This window comes from Schistocerca cancellata, chromosome 4 (assembly GCF_023864275.1).
Source record: "Schistocerca cancellata isolate TAMUIC-IGC-003103 chromosome 4, iqSchCanc2.1, whole genome shotgun sequence".
NCBI classification, from domain to species: domain Eukaryota; kingdom Metazoa; phylum Arthropoda; class Insecta; order Orthoptera; family Acrididae; genus Schistocerca; species Schistocerca cancellata.
This window is the reverse complement of record NC_064629.1, coordinates 11441667-11467529: the sequence shown is the minus strand read 5'-3', so window position 1 is coordinate 11467529 and position 25863 is coordinate 11441667.

Genomic DNA, 25863 nt, shown 5'->3' with positions numbered 1-25863 from the left:
ATGTACATCGAAGAAGCAATGACGAGTGGGACTAAAATCTGGGTTAAAGAATATAAGTGATATTCGCTGATGATACTGCTAGACTGAGTGACACTGAAGACAACTACAGAATGTAGTATATGGAACGAGCAGTCTACTGAGTACAGAATAAAGATTGTAAGTAAATCGAATATTATGAAAGTAATGAAAAGTGGAAAATGAGACCAGCGAGAAACTCAAAATCAGAACTGGGAATCACTAAGTAGACGCAGTTAGGAAATTATCTTACCAAAGCAGCAATGTAGCGCATGCTGGACGAAGCAAGGCGGACATAAAACGTAGACTAGCACAGGAATATTGCCGTTCCTGGCCAAGAGAAGTGTATAGCATCAAACATAGACCTTCATTCGTGGAAGAATTACTTGAGAATGTACATTTGGAGCACAACACTGCATGGTAGTGAAACATGGACTGTGCGAAAACCGGAAAAGAAGAGAATAGAAACATTTTACATGTGGTGCTATGAACGAATGTTGTAAAATTAGGTTGGCTGAAAATTTAATGAGTGAGCAGATTCTGTGTAGAATCGTCGAGGAAAGGAATATATGGAAATCACTGTTAAGAATGGATAGAAAGATAGGACATCAGGTAATAACTGCCATTGTACTAGAGGGTGCTTTAGAGGAAGACAGAGACTGAAACACATCCAGCCAAAAAAGATAAAAAAAATCTCGTGTGGTTGGTACAGCCCAGCCACCGTTCATAAAACTTGTCCTCTCTCTGGACATTATGGCCCCTTTCTACATCTACATCTACATCCATACTCCGCAAGCCACCTGACGGTGTGTGACGGAGGGTAGTTTGAGTACCTCTATCGGTTCTCCCTTCTATTCCAGTCTCGTATTGTTCGTGGAAAGAAAGATTGTCGGTATGCCTCTATATGGGCTCTAACCTCTGATTTTTTCTTCATGGTCTCTTCGCGAGATAAACGTAGGAGGGAGCAACATACTGCTTGACTCCTCGGTGAAGGTATGTTCTCGAAACTTCAACAAAAGCCCGTACCGAGCTACTGAGCGTCTCTCCTGCAGCGTCTTCCACTGGAGTTTATCTATCATCTCCGTAACGCTTTCGCGATTACTAAGTGATCCTGTAACGAAGCGCGCTGCTCTCCCTTGGATCTTCTCTATATCTTCTACCAACCCTATCTGATACGGATCCCACACTGGTGAGCAATATTCAAGCAGTGGGCGAACAAGTGTACTGTAACCTACTCCTTTTGTTTTCGGATTGCATTTCCTTAGGATTCCTCCAATGAATCTCAGTCTGGCATCTGCTTTACCAACGATCAACTTTATATTTTAAATCACTCCTAATGCCTACTCCCAGATAATTTATGGAATTAACTGCTTCCAGTTGCTGACCTGCTATTTTGTAGCTAAATGATAAGGGATCATTCATTCTGTGTATTCGCAGCACATTACACTGTCTACATTGAGATTCAGTTGCCATTCCCTGCACCATGCGTCAATTCGTTGCAGATCCTCCTGTATTTTAGTACAATTTTCCATTGTTACAACCTCTCGATATACTACAGCATCCAAAAAAAGCCTCAGTGAACTTCCGATGTTATCCACAAGGTCATTTACGTATATTGTGAATAGCAACGGCCTACGACACCCCCCTGCGGCGCACCTGAAATCACTCTTACTTCGGAAGACTTCTTTCCATTGAGAATGACATGCTGCGTTCTGTTATCTAGGAACTCTTCAATCCAATCACACAATTGGTCTGATAGTCCATATGCTCTTACTTTTTTCATTAAACGACTATGGGGAACTGTATCGAACGCCTTGCGGAAGTCAAGAAACAGGGAATCAATCTGAGAACCCGTGTCTGTGGCCCTCTGAGTCTCGTGGACGAATAGCGTGATCTGGGTTTCACACGATCATCTTTTTCGAAACCCATGCAGATTCCTACAGAGTAGATTTATAGTCTCCAGAAAAGTCATTATACTAGAACATAATACGTGTTCCAAAATTCTACACCTGATCGACGTTAGAGATATAGGCCTATACTTCTGCACATCTGTTCGACATCCCTTCTTGAAAACGGGGATGACCTGTGCCGTTTTCCAATCCTTTGGAACGCTACGCTCTTCTAGAGACCGACGGTACACCGCTGCTGGAAGGGGGGCAAGTTCCTTCGCAAACTCTGTGTAAAATCAAACTGGTATCCCGTCAGGTCCTGCGGCATTTCCTCTTTTGAGCGATTTTAATTGTTTTTCTATCCCTCTGTCATCTATTTCGATATCTACCATTTTGTCATCTGTGTGACAATCTAGAGAATGAACTAGAGTGGAGTCTTCCTCTGTGAAACAGCTTTGAAAAAAGACATTTAAGTATTTCGACCTGTAGTCTGTCATCCTCTGTTTCAGTACCATTTTGGTCACAGAGTGTCTGGACATTTTGTTTTGATCCACCTACCGCTTTGACATTGGACCAAAATTCCTTAAGATTTTCTGCCAAGTCAGTACATAGAACTTTACTTTCGAATTCATTGAACGCCTCTCGCATAGCCCTCCTCACACTACATTGCGAATATATGGCAGGTGTGGCGTACATGTATCTCCAGAGTGTACACCAATACTCCGCAGGCTGCCTGACGGTGTGTGACACATAGATGGTAAATGAAACACTACAGGAGCACACGGGGACGAGTGCAAAGGAATGTATTCCTAGTACTCCTCAAAGATCTACACCAGTGTGGCTTTTGGCGTTAACTCTTTTTTTGTATATTTTTCATTTTCTAGCTAGGGAAGGGATGGGATTCTAAGTCGGTTTTACAGAGAGTACTCTACATCTTTGGCTCCTTACTTAGCTTGTATTTACCGCGAATCTCTGGCCCGACGTAAAGTCCCGAGCGACTGGAAAAAAGCACAGGTGACGCCTGTATATAAGAAGGGTAGAAGGACGGATCCTCAAAATTACTGACCAATATCCTTAACATAGGTTTGTTGCATGATTCTCGAACATATTCTCAGTTTGAATATAATGAATTTCCTTGAGACAGAGAAGTTGCTGTCCATGCATTAGCACGGCTTTAGAAAGCATCGCTCCTGCGAAACGCAACTCACCCGTTTTTCACATGATATCTTGCGAAACATGGATGAAGGGTATCAGACGGACGCCATATTCCTGGACTTCCGGAAAGCGTCTGACTCGGTGCCCCACTCCAGACTCCTAACTAAGGTACGAGCATATGGGATTGGTTCCCAAGTATGTGAGTGGTTCGAAGACTTCTGAAGTAATAGAACCCAGTACGTTGTCCTCGATGGTGAGTGTTCATCGGAGGTGTGCCCCAGGGAAGTGAGGTACGTCCGCTGTTGTTTTCTATCTACATAAATTATCGTTTCGATAGGGTGGATAGCAATGTGCGGCTGTTTGCTGATGATGCTGTGGTGTACGGGAAGGTGTCGTCGTTGAGTGACTGTAGGTGGATACAAGATGACTTGGACAGGATTTGTAATTGGTGTAAAGAATGGCAGCTAACTCTAAATATAGATAAATGTAAATTAATGCAGATGGATAGGAAAAAGATTCCTTTAATGTTTGAATACTCCATTAGTAGTGTAGCGCTTGACACAGTCACGTCGATTAAATATTTGGGCGTAACATTGCAGAGCGATATGAAGTGGGGCAGGCATATAATGGCAGCTGTGGGGAAGGCGGATAGTCGTCTTCGGTCCATTGGTAGAATTTTGGGAAGATGTGGTTCATCTGTAAAGGAGACCGCTTATAAAACACTAATACGACCTATTCTTGAGTACTGCTCGAACGTTTGGGATCCCTATCAGGTCTGTTTGAGGGAGGACATAAAAGCAATTCAGAGACAGGCTGCTAGATTTGTTACTGGTAGGTTTGATCATCACGCGAGTGTTACGGAAATTCTTCAGGAACTCCGGTGGGAGTCTCTGGAGGAAAGGAGGCGTTCTTTTCGTGAATTGCTACTGAGGAAATTTAGAGAACCAGCATTTGAGGCTGACTGCAGTACATATTTACTGCCGCCAACTTATATTTCGCGGAAAGACCACAAAGATAAGATAAGAGAGTTTAGGGCTCGTACAGGGGCATATAGGCAGTAATTTTTCCCTCGTTCTGTTTGGGAGTGGAACAGGGAGAGAAGATGCTAGTTGTGGTACGAGGTACCCTCCGCCACGCACCGTATGGTGGATTGCGGAGTATGTATGTAGATGTAGATGTAGAAGGCTATTCGAGAAAGTCAGGGTCTTTTCAGCCAAACAGATGTGAGCTGGCAGTAGGGAAGGTAATATACGGACATTTCCTGGTTTTTCCCATGGAGAGGCGATTGGGTCCGACTGACCGCCGTGTCATCGTTTGACAATGGCAGCATTGGATGCAGTACTGAGGGTCATGGGGTCAGTACATCGCACTGCTGATCATTATCCACTTTCTTGACCTTGGAATCGCTACTAATAGGTCGAGTAGATATTTAGTGGCCATCAGGAGTCAGAGTAAATCCCATACAAGTCCATCCAACAAGGAAAAATCACTGGAAGTAACGGGAATGCAGTCCTAATTCCTTACAACGCAGACAGCTGCGATGATCACTCAGCTGTGCAGGCAGACTGGTGGTGGGGAACACGGACTCCCAATGGGAAATATTTGGGAGGAGATTTCCAGATAAGAGATTGCCCTTACCGTTAAGGAAGGTCTCCCAACAAACTTAGTCGTAGCTGGAGGACTGGAATTTGGAACCATTGTGAACATAGTTCTGAGACAATATGCCAAAGGCAAAAGTAGGCCACAGTTGCAGTTGCTTATAGGTTCACAAAATAAAGTCATTGACGTTCCTGACATTTGACGTGTACTTGAATCGCCACCAATCAGAAATGTATGCCCGATTGATGCAAGTGTAAGATACTGGTAACTGCGAGAAACATCAAGAAATTACATTTTCCAGAATCGCGGATAAAAGATATTTAAGATACGCAAAGATTAGTTAGTGGTAGCAGGAGTGGGAAGAAGTTACTAAAGGAAACGAAGGAACCATGTTTTGTGTTAACGTCTCTCCGTCGGCATCTATGGCCGGGGTGGCCGAGCGGTTCTAGGCGCTACAGTCTGGAACCGCGCGTCCGCTACGGTCGCAAGTTCGAATCCTGCCTCGGGCATGGATGTGTGTGATGTCCTTAGGTTAGTTAGGTTTAAGTAGTTCTAAATTCTAGGGGACTGATGACCTCAGAAGTTAAGTCCCATAGTGCTCAGAGCCATTTGAACCATTTTTGTCGGCATCGATGTCATTAGAGACGGGGCACAAGTCCGAATTAAGGGAGAATGGAGAAGGTAATTAGCCGTGCCCTTTCGTAGGAGCCATCCTGGTATTTAGTTCAAGCGATTTAGAGGAATTAAATCAGGATGGTCAGCCAGAGATTTGAATCGTTGTCCGCCAGAATGCGAACAATTGTCCTAACTGCTGTGTCATCCCTCTCGGCAACTTATCAAAACTGCAAATAACAGACTAAAGCTGACACACCTTAACCAAAGGAAGGGCAAGGTTTATTTCGTTAATGATTACGGTCGCTACCAGAAATGGAATGGCATACTAATAATGTATAAACAGAATGTGGTCGAAAAAAATGAATCATACGTCGATGGAGTCTGATGAATTTAAGTGGCTAATGTCCAAAGTGCAGCAATCATTGATTTTACTACCGTTTTCTTATACAAAATTGGCAAGTCCCATTATCATTTGTATAAGGAGACAGATGGAAGGACAGTAAGTAAACAGATTACAACTTCAAAAGTAATGGCCTTAGCTGTTAATACATGTGTCCCACTGTGAGAAAAGATGGTCATTGCCTTCATGGAAAAATGTTTACGAAACCATGATTGTACCCAGGCATCACCTCTTTGTCTGAACCAAATCAATGGTCACAAATGTCTTTCTATGGGGCTTCAGAAATATGGAAATTGCATGGTGAGAGACCGTGACTGCATGGAGGATGTGTAAGGGATTCCCAGCGTAACTTCTGCATCGTAATCGAAGCAGATGGTCCCGCCCACATGTTGCCAAGGTTGTTTCGACCAAGTTGCAGAAGTTTCGCTGGGAAGCCCTTAAAATACCCTCCATATAGTCCAACAGGCGCAGACTCCATGGGGCCTGAGGGGACCCGAGCCCCCTCAAAAATTCGTTTGAGGGGGAGGGGGGTGGAGCCACCGCAATAATTTAAGAAATTAATTAGTTACATTATTCTTTGCAAAACCACAAAATTATGTTGGAATTTTTTATTTTCCTTCTTTGACAATGTTACCTTTTTAAATACATTCAATAATGAGTTAATACAAATAATTATTATGGTAGTAAGCACGTTAACTGAAAACGAATGGTGTGAATCATGATAGTGTTACGGTGCTGCGGGCACACTTAGAGTTTGTCCTGGCGCGCGAACCTTTAGGTAAAGTCTGCCGCCGGTGGGCCAGCACTGCGGCCGCGGCGACATCAAAAGGACTGAAGTAGAAGTGCCTCGAACCCTCCGCTTTGCGTCACCTTGACGCTTAAAGATATTATGACGCCGTGGCTATATAAAGTCCACTCTGCTGTCGCAGTCATTCAATGTGGATAGATTCGTTCAAAGCATGCTGCAGACATGTTTAGTGCTCCGACTATAGTGTTTAGTGGCCTATTTTCTATGACTATATTTTATTCGTTTATTTTAGTCTCTTAGTGTATTGCGAATTAAGTTTGCAATGGATAAACTTGTTACCAAAAAGGCGCTCTTGGAAGTTGATAATACTGCAAGTCAACCTCCAACAATTATTGTGTCGTCAATTGCTTCGTTGTCTTCAGGAAAGAACCGTTCACAGACGAAACCTGGACAATCTGGTAAGAGAAGATCATTTCAGAAGTCTTCGTTGATGAAATATACGTAGCTAGAAAATGAAGCATCTACCAAAAAAGTTTTTTGCAAAACCGGCAAAGAGGCAGTTGCTAAAAATCCGTTAACATTTTCTTCAAAAAAATAACTACATGTGTGAGTTGTACTTGTGTGTGTGTGTGTGTGTGTGTGTGTGTGTGTGTAAGAGAGAGAGAGAGAGAGAGAGAGAGAGAGAGAGACAGACAGAGAGAGAGAGAGAGACAGAGAGAGAGTGTTTATGTCTGCCGGTGCTTGATAATTCATCGTGTGACTGGCATTCATCGAGACTCCCGATCATGTCCAGGAGAATTTTGTTCAGACGTTCGCATACCCATAAAATGGGCTTGCAAAATGTTTTACTGATTACTGATTTCTACACAATATCTCGTAGTGAACTCCCGCATGGAAGCGTTATTCATCATTAAATATAAGATGAACTCTCGTTTCCTGCATAATGTAAATATTTCAGCCACCAGTAACGCACGAGAAAACAGTAACATTCAGCAAGCGACCGCTGTAAGGTCGCTAAGGTTTTAGAAGTGCGGCCATTGTCTTGCCGTGGCTCTGTGTCTCTGTCCTGTACCAATGCACATTATGCACGAGGAGGAAATTTTAAAACTGAAATAAGGCGGGGACTGATGACTTACGGAAATACATCTCAATTAGAGTGCTGTTGTATCCTGCCTATGGAGGTCCAGGTCGGTAGGTAAGCGGTCCATGTGACTCCTACAAGGAGCCGGCACGGTAGCTCAGCCTGTTTGCTCAGAGTGCTGCTTGCCCTCTGTAACAATAAAACTGTGTAAAGTAATCATTGATCAACTTGAACGGATGTCTTGAGACGTCCACCCAGACGTAACTCTACGAATTATATCGAACAAAATGAAAAACAAAGAAAAAAAACAAGGTTGTGCCGAGTAGCACATAAACAACACAGTTTACTGTAATTTAAATATTTAATATAACGATGATGTAAGAAGTCTCAGATTGTGAACGCCGTTCAGAATTGTGTTCGCTTCACAATAAACAAGCCATACATTAACCCGAGGGCTGTTCGATCAAGAAGAAATATCATTGTAGAAAATTCAAATGTGTGTGCGAAAAGTATTTCTGCTCAGTGAAAGCAGAGCTCAAGACTTAGTGAGGTGACCCCAAACAGAAGGGCACCAAAAGAATTTAAGATAGCTGCAAATTTCATTTCTTGTTTTATTACTTACTTTCAATTGAATGTAATACAAATAACTACGATTCCTATATAGTTACTGTTAAGTTACATTGCATAATCTCTAACACTGTGTTCTTAGAGCTAGGAATTTTAAGAAAAGTATACAGAAAAACAAGTGCTCCTTTTCGCTTTGTGGAACAGGGACTAGTAGTGCGACACAGTTCGTTTCAGTGGATTTTGTTAGCGTGGGTTGACTACATCAGGAGCAAGTATACATTCAGGGGCAAACCTATTGTTCCCTGTTGATTGACAGGTCCTTAACCTATTGTTTTGCTAAGAGTATTATGACCCTTTGGGAATAATCCTTCCTTTTGATTGACAGGTCTTTAACCTATAGTTTTCCCACCCCAGGAATCCTCCAACCATCCAATCCTCCTCCTTACTGATACAGGTACACTTTCGGGCCTGAGTTATTTGAATATCCCGTCTCTCTGTACGAATCTGATTGAATACTTAATTAAATTAAACAATCAGTTATCCACTCCCTCTCTGGTAAATTCCCCAAACCTCCCCTCCTGTCTCCCCCACCACTATCTGGAAATTGGCAGCTCTGTGCTGGAGAGGAAGGATCTCCCAGCAGGAAATTCAATTACATAGCAAACGTATGTAGTTTATTTACAAAAAATTCTGTTTGAAGGGGTTTTATTTGTCAAGCTCATCATTCTCCCCAGTTTGGGAAGATGAAGGTCGTTTAAAACACATCGAATGAAGTGATTAAATCGACCCCTCTTTTTTTATTCCGAACACACAAGGAATACCATATTGAAACAATCATCAAACGAAATTACACTGTTAAATATCTTTCCATTGTGAAGTACACACTGTCCTCTGGCCTGCAAGCAGTGACAGCTCATGCCACCCTCGCAGACTGCCTGGAGCTGGAGTCAGGGTGCACTGGAAGCCCCTGCAAAGTGATGTGTCCATGAGCAGCTGTGCCACACGCCGGTGTCCAAGAGGGGTCCACTCGGGCCCTACGACTGAGAGACCGGATGTCATGCTAGTCCCTGAATAAAAGCACCTGAGAAATCTCTGTCAAAACATATGCTCTCTTTCTCATGCTGTAGCATCCCACTGCCAGGCTTGCTTGCGCCATCGTTTGAGGTCAGACCGAACAGCAAACAAAAAGGTATTTATCTGGTAAATCCCTGTAGAATACCAAAGCACGTGACAACTGCTTCCAAGGCAAATGCCTGACTGAGAATGGATTCTGCCATGGGGTCTGAGTTGCCAAATGTGCTGGAGAGAAGAACCTCACGACAGGAAATTCAATCATATAGCATATGATATACTGTTTATTTAAAATTCAGTTTGTGGCGACTGGATCTCACTTTTATTTGTTGGGAAAAGCTCACACCCAGCAACTGCATGTCCTAATTACGTAACTACACTGCTGCAGATTTGGGGTGTCATCTTATTGGAACATTTTCCTGTGTGTGCTCACCTTGATATGCAGGGATCCACTGAGCTAGTACACAGAGCCACCACCAGAGCACATCCCACCCTCTGTTCCCTCGCCCCCTCCTTTACCACCAATCCCAAAAATATCGGTAGGAGAAAAACTCACTCTGTGTTGGAGATGAAGGATCTCACACCACGAAATTCAAATCAAAGTCAAAACATACTGACACAAATTCTTTATTTACTCAGTTTCCGAGAAACAACATTGCTCCACTCAGGTAGGCATCATGACTGCACGCCTCCCTGTGACATAATAACTGTTATCACTGGGGAATGGAATGAAGTGCAGTATAGTAGCCAGTGTTTGGAGCCTCCTTTTTGTGTGTCTATTGTCAGAGCGCTGTCACAAAGGTCAAACCAGCGCAATGTCCTAATTACAGATCACATTACTAAATACCACCGCCCATGGACCGGATATTGGCCTCCTTTGATCTCGCAGCCCCCCCCCCCCTCCCCAAAAAAAAAAGCATCGAGTAGTGGCATTCTGTTGATCGGATAATTCCAGACTTGCTTTCCGTCTCAGTCCCTCTCGAGAGGCCACTCGCTGCTTGTCTGTGGGATCCAACGTCTTCGAACATGAAGATGCAGGTTATCATTTCTCCACAGAATACAGTATTCCTATTGGCTAATACGGAGACAAATGGAAAGCAGACGCAATTTCGATATAAAAAATAGAGTGAAATAATCCAGTTGCACTACCCTGTCAGATTAATTGTTTAACAATTTACAGGAGTCATATAGATCGCTTAAAAATCTCACTTCCACCTTACGATGATCCTTCTTCATAACAAAAAATTACTCTCAGCGTTTGAGAATCACACGCAAACATTATGCAAATCAAGTAATCAAATTTCCGTCACAAATGCATCGTAGCACTAACTATATCTGAGGTCTTGTACGCACCGGAGTTTGAGAGTGTAAGCACCCTCCTCCACCACAGCGTTTCCACTAAATGTGCCTGCCGAAAAAAAAAAAAAATTATGGCCTTCACACAAACTCGCGATCATGAAGCGCACCGTCCAGCGATTGCAGGGTAGCCCCTCTGTGCCAGCTGGAAGAGAGAGACCCGAACCCAACCCGGCAATGCCCACCCATGCCAAACCTATGTGTGCACGCAGTACAACTGTCAGAAACAATAAATTGAATAATCGGTAATTTGACGTCGCGATTGGGTCTTTAAAAGTCCTATAGACTTCCTAAATTGGTTGCGTCCGCTAGCTTCAGAAGGAGGGAGGAAGGTTCTGCTGCGTTATAGGATAGAGACAACAGCAAATACCACTGCAAGACTGAATCCACTGCGATGTACTGAGAAGTGCTACACCTGACACACGTAATCCACGATCCAGCCCATAGCAGCAGCTGCTCAGGGTAGATGGCGCAGATCGCTGAAATACTCGCACATCCCCTGCACTCACCTCCCAGACGTCCACCCGTACACTGCCAACACCGACGTTCAGGGATCGGAAAAAACTATAGCCGCAACCGTAGCCGCAGCTGCAGTCGTGGATGTGAATGTATGCCAGAGTGCACCACCCATAGACATCTAGCCATGGAGGGCATCCGGTGATGACTGGAGTGGTAGGATTTCGGATGATATCAATACATCCAACGCAGCTATCCATCATTTTGAAACTTCTCTCGCTCAGAACACACACATCCGCATCTGTCGTGCTCATCCAATACACTGGTCACTTCGACAGCCCTTGCTGCTGTGGGCAAGATCAGACAGGTGGGTGCATTCATTGTACCTATCACAGGCTGAGCTAATCCGTTACTTCCGATTCCCGACTCTTCGTGACCGCCAGTTCAGCCAGCTACAGTGCACCGCGAAACAAGCAGCTGCAGCCTGGACGTAAACATTAGCTCTAAACAATTCTACCGCAACATAAACCACCAGTTTAAAAAATCTACTTTACCCAATCCGAGGCAGCGATGTTGTTGACCATACACCTCGAATTTCGCACTTGAAATGTAGATTTCTCCCTTATATACTTGTTATTTCCGAAGTCAGAACTGGGACCATACACATTTCGCATCATTAAAGTATGGTTACTTATTGTGAAAATCCTGTACAGGGATATGGCATAGGCTACATTGCACCTAAGTATTCTCTTATCAGGTACAAAAATATCTTTTTTGTCTTCATGTCCTGCATCACATGACTAGAATATTAAACTCATTTTTGGCTCATGATGGAGTGCTAAGATCCACAACTTTCACTGGACGCCTCCTCACTTTCAGACTCTCTCTTAAGGTAAGAGCACAGAGAGGTTGTAAATGTAATGTTTATATAACGTATCACATTCTAAAATCGGTAATACATTTAATTTTATTACGATGGTCAACTCTTACTGTGTAGGAGAGAGATTGAAATATCGTTAAAAGATACCAAAAAAATGACAAGTCAAGAATCATATCCGTGGTGTCCTAGCCATCGCCTACAACCGCCAGGTGGCATGTCATTAATATCAAATTCATGTTGTTGTAGTTGTGGTCTTCAGTCCTGAGACTGGTTTGATGCAGCTCTCCAAGCTACTATATCCTGTGCAAGCTTCTTCATCTCCCAGTACCTACTGCAGCCTACATTCTTCTGAATCTGCTTAGTTTATTCGTCTCTTGGTCTCCCTCTATGATTTTTACCCTCCACACTGCCCTCCAATACTAAATTGGTGATCCCTTGATGCTTCAGAACATGTCCTACCAACCAATCCCTTCTTCTAGTCAAGTTGTGCCACAAACTCCTCTTCTCCCCAATTCTATTCAATACCTCCTCATTAGTTATGTGGTGTACCCATCTAATCTTCAGCACTCTTCTGTAGCACCACATTTCGAAAGCTTCTAGTCTCTTCTTGTCCAAACTATTTATCGTCCATGTTTCACTTGCATACATGGCTAAACTCCATACAAATACTTTCAGGAACGACTGCCTGACACTTAAATCTATACTCGATGTTAACAAATTTTTCTTCTTCAGAAACGCTTTCCTTGCCATTGCCAGTCTACATTTTATATCGTCTATATCGTCTCTAGTTCAACCATCATCAGATATTTTGTTCCCCAAATAGCAAAACTCCTTTACTATTTTAAGGGTCTCATTTTCGAATCTAATTCCCTCAGGAAATTCATAAGTTAATTAATTAAATTGATTACTAGCGTCACTTCGCACAGCGAGAAATTTTTGTTTGTCAGTAGTCGGATTACACTCAACAGGTAGTTACAATGGGAACCACTGGAAGATTTGCTGTACTAGATAGTTGCGAAAAAGGTTACTCGTTTCGAGATAAGATTCAACCCTGGTTGTGATCCTTAAAAGACAAGTCCACAGGATCCAACGCAAGTTTGTGGCTGAATGGAAAGACATGATTCCAAAACGCAGACGGAGTTTCTACCAGAAATCGTAATACTATCAGCGACTCTTGTGTGTTCCTGTACAACCAAGACCTCTTTTTGTACGGGGAGTTGGTTACTTAGTAACTTCTAGTGATACCCATTAGAACTACCTGTTGAGTGTAATCCGACTACTGAAAAAGAAACATTTCTCACCGTTCGAAGTGACTCTCGTGATCAACTTAATTAATTAACCTTTGAATTTGATATCAGTGAGCCGGCCAGGGTGGCCGAGTGGTTCTAGGCGCTACAGTCTGGAGCCGCGCGACCGCTACGGTCGCAGGCTCGAATCCTGCTTCGGGCATGGATGTGTGTGATGTCCTTAGGTTAGTTAGGTTTAAGTAGTTCTAAGATCTAGGGGACTGATGACCTCAGAAGTTAAGTCCCATAGTGCTAGAGCCATTTGAACCATTTGATATCAGTGACATACCGCCTGGCGGGTGGAGGCGATGACTAGGGCACCACGAATGTGATTCTTGACTTGGCGTTTCTTTGGTTTGGACGATATATTTTAACAATAATCATCTAGGGATTGATGTTCTTTTCTTCGTGTTTGCTTTGACAATACATATGGATGGGGTCCGCCATTAGCGAAACATAATTTCTATCCCAAACACGTTTCACTGCAGTTGTAGCGTCATCATTGGGCTTTTATTTTATGGCTGTTAAACATAAAGAATGTGGTTTACTGTTTGTGTACACGTATAAATTAGTGTTTAAATTTGTAATTACAGATTTTCGAAGAAACACATAAAATTATGAATTCATAGCTTTTTAGCACACGGTGTGGTTTACCTGACGCGTTATGTTTTTACAGTGACTGATTTCGATCACAGTTTGTCATCTGCAACCATATGCAACTTAATGTAGACAAATTATTAAATTTGTCTACATAAAGTTGTATAGGTATGCTTTTAAGTTAAGGGAAGTCATACCAAGCGGAAATTACAACCAATCTCGTCTTTTACGTAGCAATTCATCAGTTCTCGCCACCACTGTGGCAATAAGGAAGAGAGAGTCACACCAGCACTGCAATGACACAGAAATAGCGTGTTTGCTTCAGAAACGAGGGCTGACTTGAGTCACGGTTCCAGTCTCGTAGAAGGCGACATATTTTACCATTTTTCGTGACAGAACTAGAGGCAATCAGATCGAAAATCAATAAATAAATTATAACTATGAAATGCCAAATTTGCATAGTGTTTCAGGTTGACATAGGACAACAAATAAACACAGACCGTTTCGAAGTCCAATAATAAGTTACTCATTCATTTTATTATAGACATCCTCGTGTTACATAACTTTCTGTACTATTAAAACCGACTTTCGTCGTAGAGTTACTATGGTAAGCTGAATTACTGTTCTTTGTTCAAATGGTTCAAATGGCTCTGAGCACAATGGGACTTCACATCTGAGGTCATCAGTCCCCTTGAACTTAGAACTACTTAAACCTAACTAACCTAAGGACCGCACAAACATCCATGCCCGAGGCAGGATTCAAACCTGCGACCGTAGCGGTCGCGCGTTTCCAGACTGCAGCGCCTAGAACCGCTCGGCCACACCGGCCGGCTGTTCTTAGTTGTTGGCAACAATCATCACTTGTGACAGACACGACCCCGGGAGGGTTTTATAGTGTCCAACGTTCATATTGAGCCACCAGCTGCAAAACATTATGCGCACACTGCCCTTGGTTCGAGGAGATGTCTTTTCGTACGACTCAACCATCAATTCCTCTTGAGAAGTTAGCATAAAGACATCATAAACAGACACCGGTAACAATACTGAATAGGAACTCTCAATGAGCAAAATGATGACGTTCAAGCTAAAATACAGTAATAGTTCCCCTTTGGTTTTTGTTGCTGACAGTTACAGCCTGTCGTACTCCTACACCCTACTTCTGAAACTTGACTATTAAATGCAAATGATGTGCTACCGTTAAGTGGTCGCGGTTCATCAGATTTGTCAGTTATCGAGATTTCCACATGAGTCATGACAGAACGAACGAACTTTCTTCAAACAGTAAAATTCTTCGCTGTTGCGTTTTGCAGAAATGCACTCGCCTTACACACAGTGCAGGTGTTCCGTGCTACCTGCTACCTGTTGCCTTCACACTTAGTTTGAACCCAGACCAAACAATATGTTTCCAAAGCTAGACTTTTTTCTACATGCGACTCTATTTTACAACCCCTGACCACTATTCATAATTTTCGAGCACGCAAAATCCAATATGTAACTGCAAGATAAAAGAACTACAAATTAGAAAATGATATTTGATAAACACAACATAGGTCCGCCATGACCTTGTAGTATGACACCCAACGAATCTGGCAAACGGCGTGTAGCTGGTAGCCGGTTGACAGAGGCTGGTACAGGGGCAAGGAAGCTCCCGAGCATAAACTTGGTCTTGACACAGCCGCGACCTGTGTGGCGGAATTGTGGAGATTTCAAGAATTATAGGTGAGTTAGAAAGTAAAGGGAATTATTTCTGAGCTCCATCAGACTGACTGTTTTCTCAGACAATTGAAATACGATTAAAAAAATAAATGTAATGGAGTGATTCGATCTTGCGACTTCGTAACTACATTAGGCGACATTTGGCACTAGCCCACGAGCAGTTACAGCCTGGCAGCCTGGCAGAGAACGCTTCCTCTGTACACTTTCGCATTCTACATTTTGCCAGATTGTGCATATCGTCGGACTTAGAATTCTAGGGGGTGATCGGCTTTATTGGCCACCTTAAGTGAACAACTTGATCTTAGCCTGGCGACTGCCGGCTGGCGATCAACTGTTTCTCTAAGACTACGTATTAAATTTCATTGTTCAGCAATAGTTGCAAGGACTTATCTGCAAAAAGCGCACGTGTATTATTGATGCTTCTATATCTGCCTGTTTCATTTCGAAATCAAATAAGGTGCGTCCATTAGTAGTACCTTAGTACCGCGAAACGAATTGAAAATCATGGTCTACGACACATCATAAAGTGCGGCAATAGACTTATCTGCATGCCCGCACTGAACAGTGAACAGGAAGTCTATTGTGCAGGCTGAATTCGTCCGCTGGTCGCCGAGGCGTGGTGCCTGGGAGAACGGATGTCGCTCTCTGGACGGCGGCCAACCGCGGCTGGCAGACTGTGCGAGTTAACAGATCCGGCGGCGCTGGGCTCCAATTAGTCGGTGGCGTTAATTGGGAGCGGAGCACTTTGTGCTCGCCTCGGGTGGCACTCTTTGATGATATCCGCACCAAATGGCGCCTGTGGCAAGGAAACGGCCAGTTGCTTCGGCTGGCGCTGGCAGACTCGTTTCACGTCCGGCACACAAGTTCCCAGCAACACAATGCGCCCTTTCCTTAGGAGAGTCCTAGACTACTGACTTCCAGAGAATTGCCAAGAACTGCATCCTCTGTAACAGCTGGTCGCCATTGTTTTACTGCAGAATCTAGTTGAATGTCCGACTCTTATAAATGCTTTAATCACTACAAACACAAGAAATGTCCGACTCTTATATGTGCTTTAATCACTACAAACACCGAAATGAATGTGGAAGCGCTTTCGGAGATCACAAGTGCAGTGCATTTAAAAATGAAGAAAGAAGATAAATCTGAGGACAAATATACCATGAGACGTAACTATCATGGCTGCTGATGGTGACTCTACTAACACGGGAAGTGCATGAATCTGAATGCGCCGAACTTCAGGAAAATGTGTACAGAATATACCAGGTGATCAAAAAGTCATTATAAATTTGAAAACTGAATAAATCACGGAATACTGTAGATAGAGAGGTACAAATTGACGCACATGCTTGGAATGACATGGGGTTTTATTAGAACCAATGATGTTCTTTACAGTAAATGCTCAATATGTCCACCATCATTCCTCAACAATAGCTGTAGTCGAGGAATAATGTTGTGAACAGCACTGTAAAGCATGTCCGGAGTTATGGTGAGGCATTGGCGTCGGATGTTGTCTTTCAGCAACCCTAGAGATGTCTGTCGATCACGATACACTTGCGACTTCAGGTAACCCCAAAGCCAATAATCGCACGGACTGAGGTCTGGGGGCATGGGAGGCCAAGCATGACGAAAGTGGCAGCTGAGCACACGATCATCACCAAACGACGCGCGAAAGAGATCTTTCACGCGTCTAGCAATACTTTGTTTTTTTTTCTTGGTTCTAATAAAACCCCATGTCATTCCAAGCATGTTTGTCAATTTTTACCTCTCTATCTACATTATTCCGTAGTTTATTAAGTTTTCAAATTTATACTGACTTTTTGATCACCCAGTATATATGGCTTGTTCCCATGACGGTAGTATGAGACATTCGCATCCAAAACTGAGCGTCTTACCACGAGATACATTTCAATAATCACTTATTCAAGGTCCATGAGAATAACTTTGGTAATGTGAAGAAACAAAATATCCATATAATAAGACAAAAGACCTCAGGGCCTCAGCAGTCCTTTGCTGAGTACAGGCTTGGTGACCCTGGGGTTCCTGAGCTGGGTCTGATAAGCGCCGTAAGTCCTCTGTCACCATAAACTATGGGCACACTTCAGTGGCCACCATGTGGCGTGGCAGTGGAACATTGTGTGTCACAGGGAACAGGGATCTTACTTTGACCGCCCAGATCACGAGGATGGTAAAAACCTCTATAAAAAGACCCTCAGTCTCAAGGTGTTCTGAGCACTGTTGAGATACATGGCTGTTGAAGTGGGACAGTATTTAGCAGGCAACCTCTGGAGGAACCTGCCACACCCCAGTTATATAAGGTTTACTTAGGCACGCAGGGCTCTGTCTAGGTGGAGTTTTATTTTCCCGGCTGCTTGTGGGGTCGAAATGGAATCCTCGAAATTTTCTTCTCCTCCTCCCAGCGGAATGGTTGGACTGCTGGTAGGTATTAACACCCATTCTAGCAAGAGGGCTCTGGCAGCCAGTCCTCCAGATTCAGTTAATAGTAACAGAACGCACGCTGGTTGTCAGAAGGGGTTTCTAGTAGTTAAACAGGAACAAGACAGCTTCGATAAAGTTTCACCATTGCACATCATAAAAGGCTTAGAGGACATTGCTGGAAAATTAAAATCTGTCAAGCGCTTGGAAAATGAGACCCCGTTGGTAGAACAACACGTAAAAATCCTACAGAAAGCACAGTGCCACGGGGAGCATACCGTCGAAACTGAACTGCACAACACCTTTAACTACAGTAAAGGTGTTCCGACTTACAGAGATCTTTTCAATATTCCCAAATAGGAACTGAAAAGTGAGTGGGCCGAAGAAGGCATTGTTGACGTACAAACATAAAAAGGGTGAATGGTGATCTTATAAAATCAGACTCCTTAATACTTACATTTAACAGCACGAGACTTCAGGTGTGTGTCAAGGCAGGTTTCCTTTGCCTAAGCGAGCGGTTACATTTCCCAAACCCAATGCGTGGTTTTAAATACCAGCACTTCGGGCACACTACTCCCGATTGTGAGCGAGAAGCCACTTGTGGCAAATGCGGTAGGGCCACCCACGAAGGAGTTGGTTGTCCATCTCCTCTGAAGTGTGTCGACTGATCTAGGGATCACCTTGTCTGGAATAGCGACTGCAGTGTCTTCCTTGAAGAATGGAAATCCGGGAGATAAAAACTACAAACTGCGTTTCGTATGGTGAAGCCAAAGAAATGTACAAGACCATTCAGTCGCCCACGTTCATTGCTTCCAATGCATCCGTTCTCAAACTGTAAACTTATTTGTCCGTCGCTGACATAGAAGACCGCACACCTTCTATACTTCCCGTCTGGGCAAGCTGTGCACCAGACATGTAAAGCTTACTGGGTCAGGGTAAATGTTAGCTACAATGAAGTCGATAATTCGATTATAATATTGGCATTTTAATTTGATATCCTCCACAACAACAACAAAAAATGTTAATTTCTATGTCCACCCATCCACTCCAGAAAATGGCACATTAACAATTTGCAATTACGATCCCCTATTACCGGCAGCTCCGTTGATAAATACTCGGCACCTCGCAAGGATAGCTAGCAGATCAAGAATATCATGTAAGTTGTTGGAAGTGGTTAAGCGTTGGTGGAAATCTCGCTTCTGAGCACACAAAGATCTCTAACCGCAGAACTCTGCACGGAACACGCGTTGGTGCAGTGCTGCGTTACAGACCGTATATCTCCCTTCGAAGACGATGGCCAACAGGCCGTCTCCAAGTCCGTGCCACTCGATAGCTGAAGACGAAGTTCTCTCTCTCCACAGTTCTCCCGTCTCACACGCGCACGAAAACGCGGTAGAAGAATACCCCGTTTCGGCCAATGTCGAATGCTCTATCATTGCCGAAATCCCTCCAACGGCATTTCTGAGATCTCGCCAATGATCGAATAGGTCATATCGCCCCTAGGCAAACGAAATTCCAGTCTTCGCCACGTGTTGCCCAGCACAAGTGGCTCCGGATGCCGGGCTATTCCAAAAAGCGCCGTATTTTCCAGCGTTTCCGATGTCCGCTACCTGCCGCCCACGGCGGCATGGCGAGCTACGGCCATCTGCAGACTTTATATTCCACAATTCTCGACTTCCGACTCTTTTCACCAACGCTTTAAGTTAGTGGCTCAATCATGCAGACGTACAGGGAGTACTGCTCGAGAGTGCCTCATATTTATCATAATGCAAGAGAGTCATGATCTGATGCCCTTGCCAGTCCCTTTATTATTAATACTAATGTTGGTAAGCTAACGTGTAAGTGGCCATGTCCTGGCACCTTACAAAACAACCAGTCCATAAAACCGATATTCCTACACAAAAACCGAGCGGGGTGGCGCAGTGGTTAGACACTGGACTCGCATTCGGGAGGACGGCGGTTCAATCCCGCGTCCGGCCATCCTGATTTAGGTTTTCCGTGATTTCCCTAAATCACTGCAGGCAAATTCCGGGATGGTTCCTCTGAAAGGGCACGGCCGACTTCCTTCCCTAATCCGATGAGACCGATGACCACGCTGTCTGGTATCCTTCCACAAACCAACCGACCAACCAACCTACACAAAAGGGGGCTGCTAGTACAAGCATTGATACCTGCATTTAACAATGCACTTGTGTTGCTGCTGGTGTTATTTAGAAACCTTTCCCTTCCCTCAGAACTTCAGAAAGGACATGGTTGCTTATTTAACGGAAATCCCTGTCCTCCAAAGGATCAGCCTGCTTCACAACCCAGCACTGCCACTACCACTTCCGCGATTGCGGCTCCAGAGCTTCCTCATACTGAAAAATCGAAGTTGAAGAATCACCCAGTGACGCAGACGGAAAGTAAACGGTCCAACGATGTCGATGTCATCCTCCCTGACATCTCTCTCGAATATTCTTCAAAGCTGATGGACCTTAATGTCGGACTGGTGCAATCATCTCGCCTGAGGCCTGAGGCACCACCCGTTGTGGGCTCCCCTCCCAGCAGAAAGTCAGGATGAAAATGTCACCTCCATGTTAGATGGCTCCAGTCCTACAGTGGAACATTAGTGAGTTGAGGACACATGTTGAAGAACTGAAGCTCCTAGTGTAGGAACGCCCCTTGCGCTTGTGTTTGTTGGAAAGGCATTTTAAAGGGGCTGAAGCCCCTGTGCTATGGTGCTACGTTATGTCGTAAGAATGACCTGACTGGAGAAAGGGCCAAGGGAGAGGTCGCTGTGTTTGTCAATAATACACACCACTCCTCTTCTCACCCCCTCGCTACTGACCAGCACATGAAGGTAGTTGACCTTCATGTGTGTTAGAAGATCACTTTTTGCTTATTTTATTTACCTTCGAAAGATGCGATTGAATCTGAGGCTCTAACAGATCTCATAGAACAAATTCCCCAACAATTTCTGCTTTTGGGATTTTAAAATGCCCATCTTGTATTGTGGGCTCGACCTCACCTTGACCTCGGGGTCGCATTATTGAGAGCCTCTTATTTTCTCATAAACTGTGCATTCTCAACACAGGCACTCATAGTTTCTGCGTTCCTTTTTCGTCATTCTCAGCCACTGACCTCTCTTTCTGCTCCAGACTTCGCAGACTATTTTCAGTGGGATGTGACTGACGATCTGCGTTCTAATGACCATTTCCCACTCTGCATTCGCCTAGTTAATAGTGCTGTACCTGAAATGACACAGTCGTGATGGATGATGAGTAGAGCCAGCTGGAGGCTTTTCAGTCAGCTGTCTGTATTTGAACACCGCAGTGTCGTTCAGGAGAGGATGGACCACGCCACACAAGTGATTAATCATGCCACTGACTTCTCCAATCTGAAATGCTCTTGTCGTCCTAGAAGGCCACCTTTCCCTTGGTATACTGATGAGCACCATTTAGTAATCTCGGTCAGGCATGTGGCTCTGTGACAGTTTAAGTACCTGCCAATGGAGGAAAACCTCTCAGCCTTTTACTTAGCAGGAGTGAAGGCCCACTGAAAGGGTCATGGCAATCGTTCCAGAACTCTATCAGCCATTCTGCTTGTCCTTGGGCAGTATGGGAAGGCAAGAGGAGGATTTCCAGGAAAGGCATTCGGTAACCTACAGCAGCCTTGTTGAATCAGAGGTGTCTACAAACAACTCCCGGAGATGTTGAACAGGTAATGGCAGAGCATTTTGTAATGTTCACTGACACTGCGAACTAGTACCCAGCGTTCTGTAATTATTATCCCATCACGGGAAGAGGTCTACCACTGTGGAGACCTACAGCTGTCCATTCTCTGTGTGGGATCTGGATTCGGTCGTATCTGATCCTCGTCATACAGTGCCCGGCCACTACCAAATCCTGTACAGTATACTGCAGAACTTGAAATCAGCGTCAAAGGAAGTCCTCTTACAACGTCTTAATTCGATATGGTAGACAGGCCACTTTCCCAACTCGTGTAGGGAGGCACTTTTGATATCTCTTCTGAAACCATGAAAGGACCTAACGTATCCCAGTAGTTACTGGAACATCGCCTTAACCAGCTGTGTAGGAATGCCCTTGGAGTCCATGGTTAACAATCGTCTAGTCTGGCCGTTGTAGACTAGGCAGCGTCACAGTCATTCGCAGTGTGGATTAGGAGATACCTATCAACTGCCGAAAACCTGACCCTGCTGGAGGCAGACGCTGTCAAACGCAAAAAGCATTGCACAGGTATATTCTCTGATATCAGTAAGGTGTACAATACCACCTGGAGACGCAGTATTCTAGAGCAGCTCTATGGGGCTTATGTAGTCATCTCCCCATCCTCATTCGTTTCTTCCTGCCAAAGCGCTTTTTATGGTACCGAGTGGGTGGCATGCTGTCGAACAGTTTATGACAGGAGAATAGTGTTCCTCACAGCAGTGTTAGAAGTGTTACTCTCTTTGTCACAGGCATAAACAGTATCATGTCTACAGTAAGGAGTCCTATTTGTGTATGATTTTGCCGTTTTCTGTTTCTCATCCTGAATTGCAACAGCAATTCGTCAGCTGAAACCTACATTCAACTGGCTGGAGGAGTGGGCTGCCAAGTTTGGCTTTGCGTTTTCTGCAAAGAAGTGTGTGTGTGTGTTCATTTTAACCGTTCTCACCATGTTTTTAATTTACCTGAACTACATACTTGGAACACAGTTCTCCCTTTTAAGGACTCTGTGCGGTTTTTGAACCTCATTTCTACTCCAAACTATTGTAGTGACCACATCTGAAGGACAGAAGGCAAGGGCACAGAAGGCACTGAACATTTTGAAGTCTCTTAGCCACAGGTCTTGGGGAGTGGACAGAGCACGTGCGCTCCAGTTATATACAGCTTTCATTCGACTGTGGTTAGACTGTGGGTAGACAGTGTGTGGGTGAGTCAGATCTTTCTAACTGAAGGTCATTGACGCTGTACACCATCAGAGGATCAGGCTTTTCACTGGTGCTTACGGAACCAGCCCTACACGTAGTGTTTGTGCTGAGGCTGGTTAACCGCCACTTACCATCCAGTGGCAGCTTCTCATGGTTTGTCAGCCGCTACTGCCATATCCCCAGCATACTAAACTATTGCTTGTCCAGCTATGGAACACCTCTTCCCCAATCGTCCTTAGGCAACGAGGCCGTTTGGGATTCGTATGGAGTGTGCGCTGGAACCGCTTGGTGTGGGGCATGTACACGCTAAAGTACGAAGTTCTGACTGACTGCCACACTGGTTACTGCAGAGACCCACACTAATGTTAGATTTAGTGCACTACTGGGGAGGCTGCACTACTGTTTCTATTTAAATGCATCACTTTTCGGCATTTTATAACAGCAACACAACTACGTTGCTGTATTCATGGATGAGTCTAAACAGTTGGACTCCGTTGGTTGCTCTGTTGTTTTCCTGTATCATGTCCCCAAGATCTGGTTGCCTGTATTCAACGCCGAACTATCCGCGACCTCGAGGGTACTGGAGCAAATGACAGGTGCCACGCCTGCTAAATTCCTTGTCTGTTCCGACTCCTTGAGTGCCCTTCAGTCTCTGTAACGCTTGTGTCCAGCTGATAAAGTAGTCCAGGATATCTAATATTCCCTCCTCCAATTACAAAGGCTAGGGATGGAGGTGTCCTTCTGCTGGGTGTCGGAGCACATGGATGTTGCAGGGAACGAAAGGGCTGATATAGCAGCCAAAGAGGCATATCATGATCCTCAGTTAGTTCAGGGTGCCATCCACCTGCATGCTATCGTGTTGCTGTTGAGGCATAGAGCCATGTGCCTCGGGGAGGTTGGGTGGGTAGAAATGACATGCAATAAGCTCCACCAAGCAAAGCTCACTAAACAGCCGTGGTGCACCCCCTTCCAAACACACAGAAGGGACGAGGATGTTCTTACACGTCTTCACATAGGCCACAGCCCAATGGCTTCTTGCTTCGACAAGAGGACCCTCCAATGTGTGGAGCTTGGAGCATACAGATCATTTTGAGCCACATTTTATTAGACTGTGTTTTGTTTTACGACCACAGGGCAGCAGCAGATTTTGCGAAAGATAGGTCCTCTATTTTAAGTAACGTTCAAACGAATGTTGTGAGAGTTAAGGTTCCGTGATTCGTCCAATTTGTTTTCTAAAATTTTACAGAGGTGGTCTTAACGTGTTAACAAGGTGACTGACTCACCCAAGTTTTTTGTAAGTGGTCAGTCACTCATATTTCCCTGTGCCTTTCTTTCAGGTCTTCTGTGGTTTTACTTCTGTTCTGATCCCAAGTACAGTACCTTTCACCCTTCTTCATTGTCTTAAGGCGAGTGAGATGGAGTGATTGTGTCGGTCAACGTGAGTGAGTTGGAGTGAGTGAATGTGTGTCAGTTTATAGATTTCTTCCTCACTGTGTGACAACAATTTTAGTCATTTTATCCACGTTCGTTTCTTTTAATATGTGTAAGGGCGCTGATAACCTCGCCATTGATTGTCTGTAAGCTCCAAACACACAATGACACACAAACACACAAAATAAGACGAAATACACGTCTGTTTCAATATTGTAACTTATTGACATATTTATCCCTGCTCAAAATAATTGCTGAATCTGAACAACAAACTTTTTCTACAGATTTGATAGTGTTGCACAGCTGCTCAGTCTTCAAAGTGTAGATGTGGCATTTCTGTAATTTTAAGAGAGTGGGGATCCTGGTGTTATAAGCTGCCTATCCCACATTCAGTAGAATAAAATCTCACAATTTATTTCACACCAATAATCCTACATATGGCGCATGGTAGTAAGCTGTGCATACTTTTTTTTAAAATAAACACCCATACGGTAATTACTGACTACTTTAAAATCACCCATCAGTATATCAGACACTTTAATCCTTTAAATACTTTCCCTTAACAGGATATCTGTGCCTTGGTGTTCAATTTAATTCAAAACTAGTAGCCAATACTATTCCAACAGAAGTTAAGTTACAGTTCACATTTTAATTGCAGTACCAAAACAGGAGACCAGTAGCCAGCAAAGGAAGTTAAAGACTCATCCCGAAAACCTTCGTTCAGGAGCTGATACAAGAATTATTTACATTCGCTACAGGTCTCAACAGGCCATCCCACCACATTAGACAAGTATAAAAGTAAACAATTAGGTTTTACACCTCTAAAATAGAAAAAATATTTCTACACATTTACATATACTGCAGTTTTGTCAAACAAAGACATAGTTGTAGACTATGTCTCATACATGAAATAAATTGTTGATGGTGTACAGTATTTTTGCCTGGTTGCTGTATGCCATCAACAACTTATTTACATATAATTTTAGGGAAGGTACCGTAGTTGGACCTTTTCCACAGATCAACAGCATAAATCAGTTTATCACATCAAACTGTAAGGTTCTCATATGTTTTCTGCTGTTGTAAACAGTTCACCTTTACTGTACTGGTACGAAGATTAATGAGTGCATTGTACGAGTAGTGAATAAGATCCTTGACTTTGTGTTAAGTTTTATCTGTGGTTGCCTCGTTAGTCAGTCAGTTTTGCGACGCTCAGACATTCTTATTTAAGGCACAGTAGCGTGCAGTTAAGTTTTTCAGAGAATGAGATCTGTTATTTTGACCTGGAAGAAGGTATCTGGAATACGTTATTTTGGAGATGGAAATTCATTTAATACTTTCTTGTTATTTATGGTAATGAAGGAGATTTTAAAGGAATTTTAAAGGTATGTTTGTATTTCTTTGTAAAGAGAGAATTTTGTAATTGTTAGAGTCGTCTTATGTGGTGAAGTTTTCTGACAATAATCAGAGTTTGAATTCTCAAAAACGATTTTTTAAAGTAAAACCTGCCTCCATGAGTCATAGTAAAGTTTTGTATTTTTATCGTGTATGCGTTGCACCTTACACCACACGCAGCAACAGACTGTTTCTGACAAAAAAAAATTAGAGTAGATTTTCTTATCGTGTCTGCATCTGTTGACTTGCATATGTTTTCGAGAACGT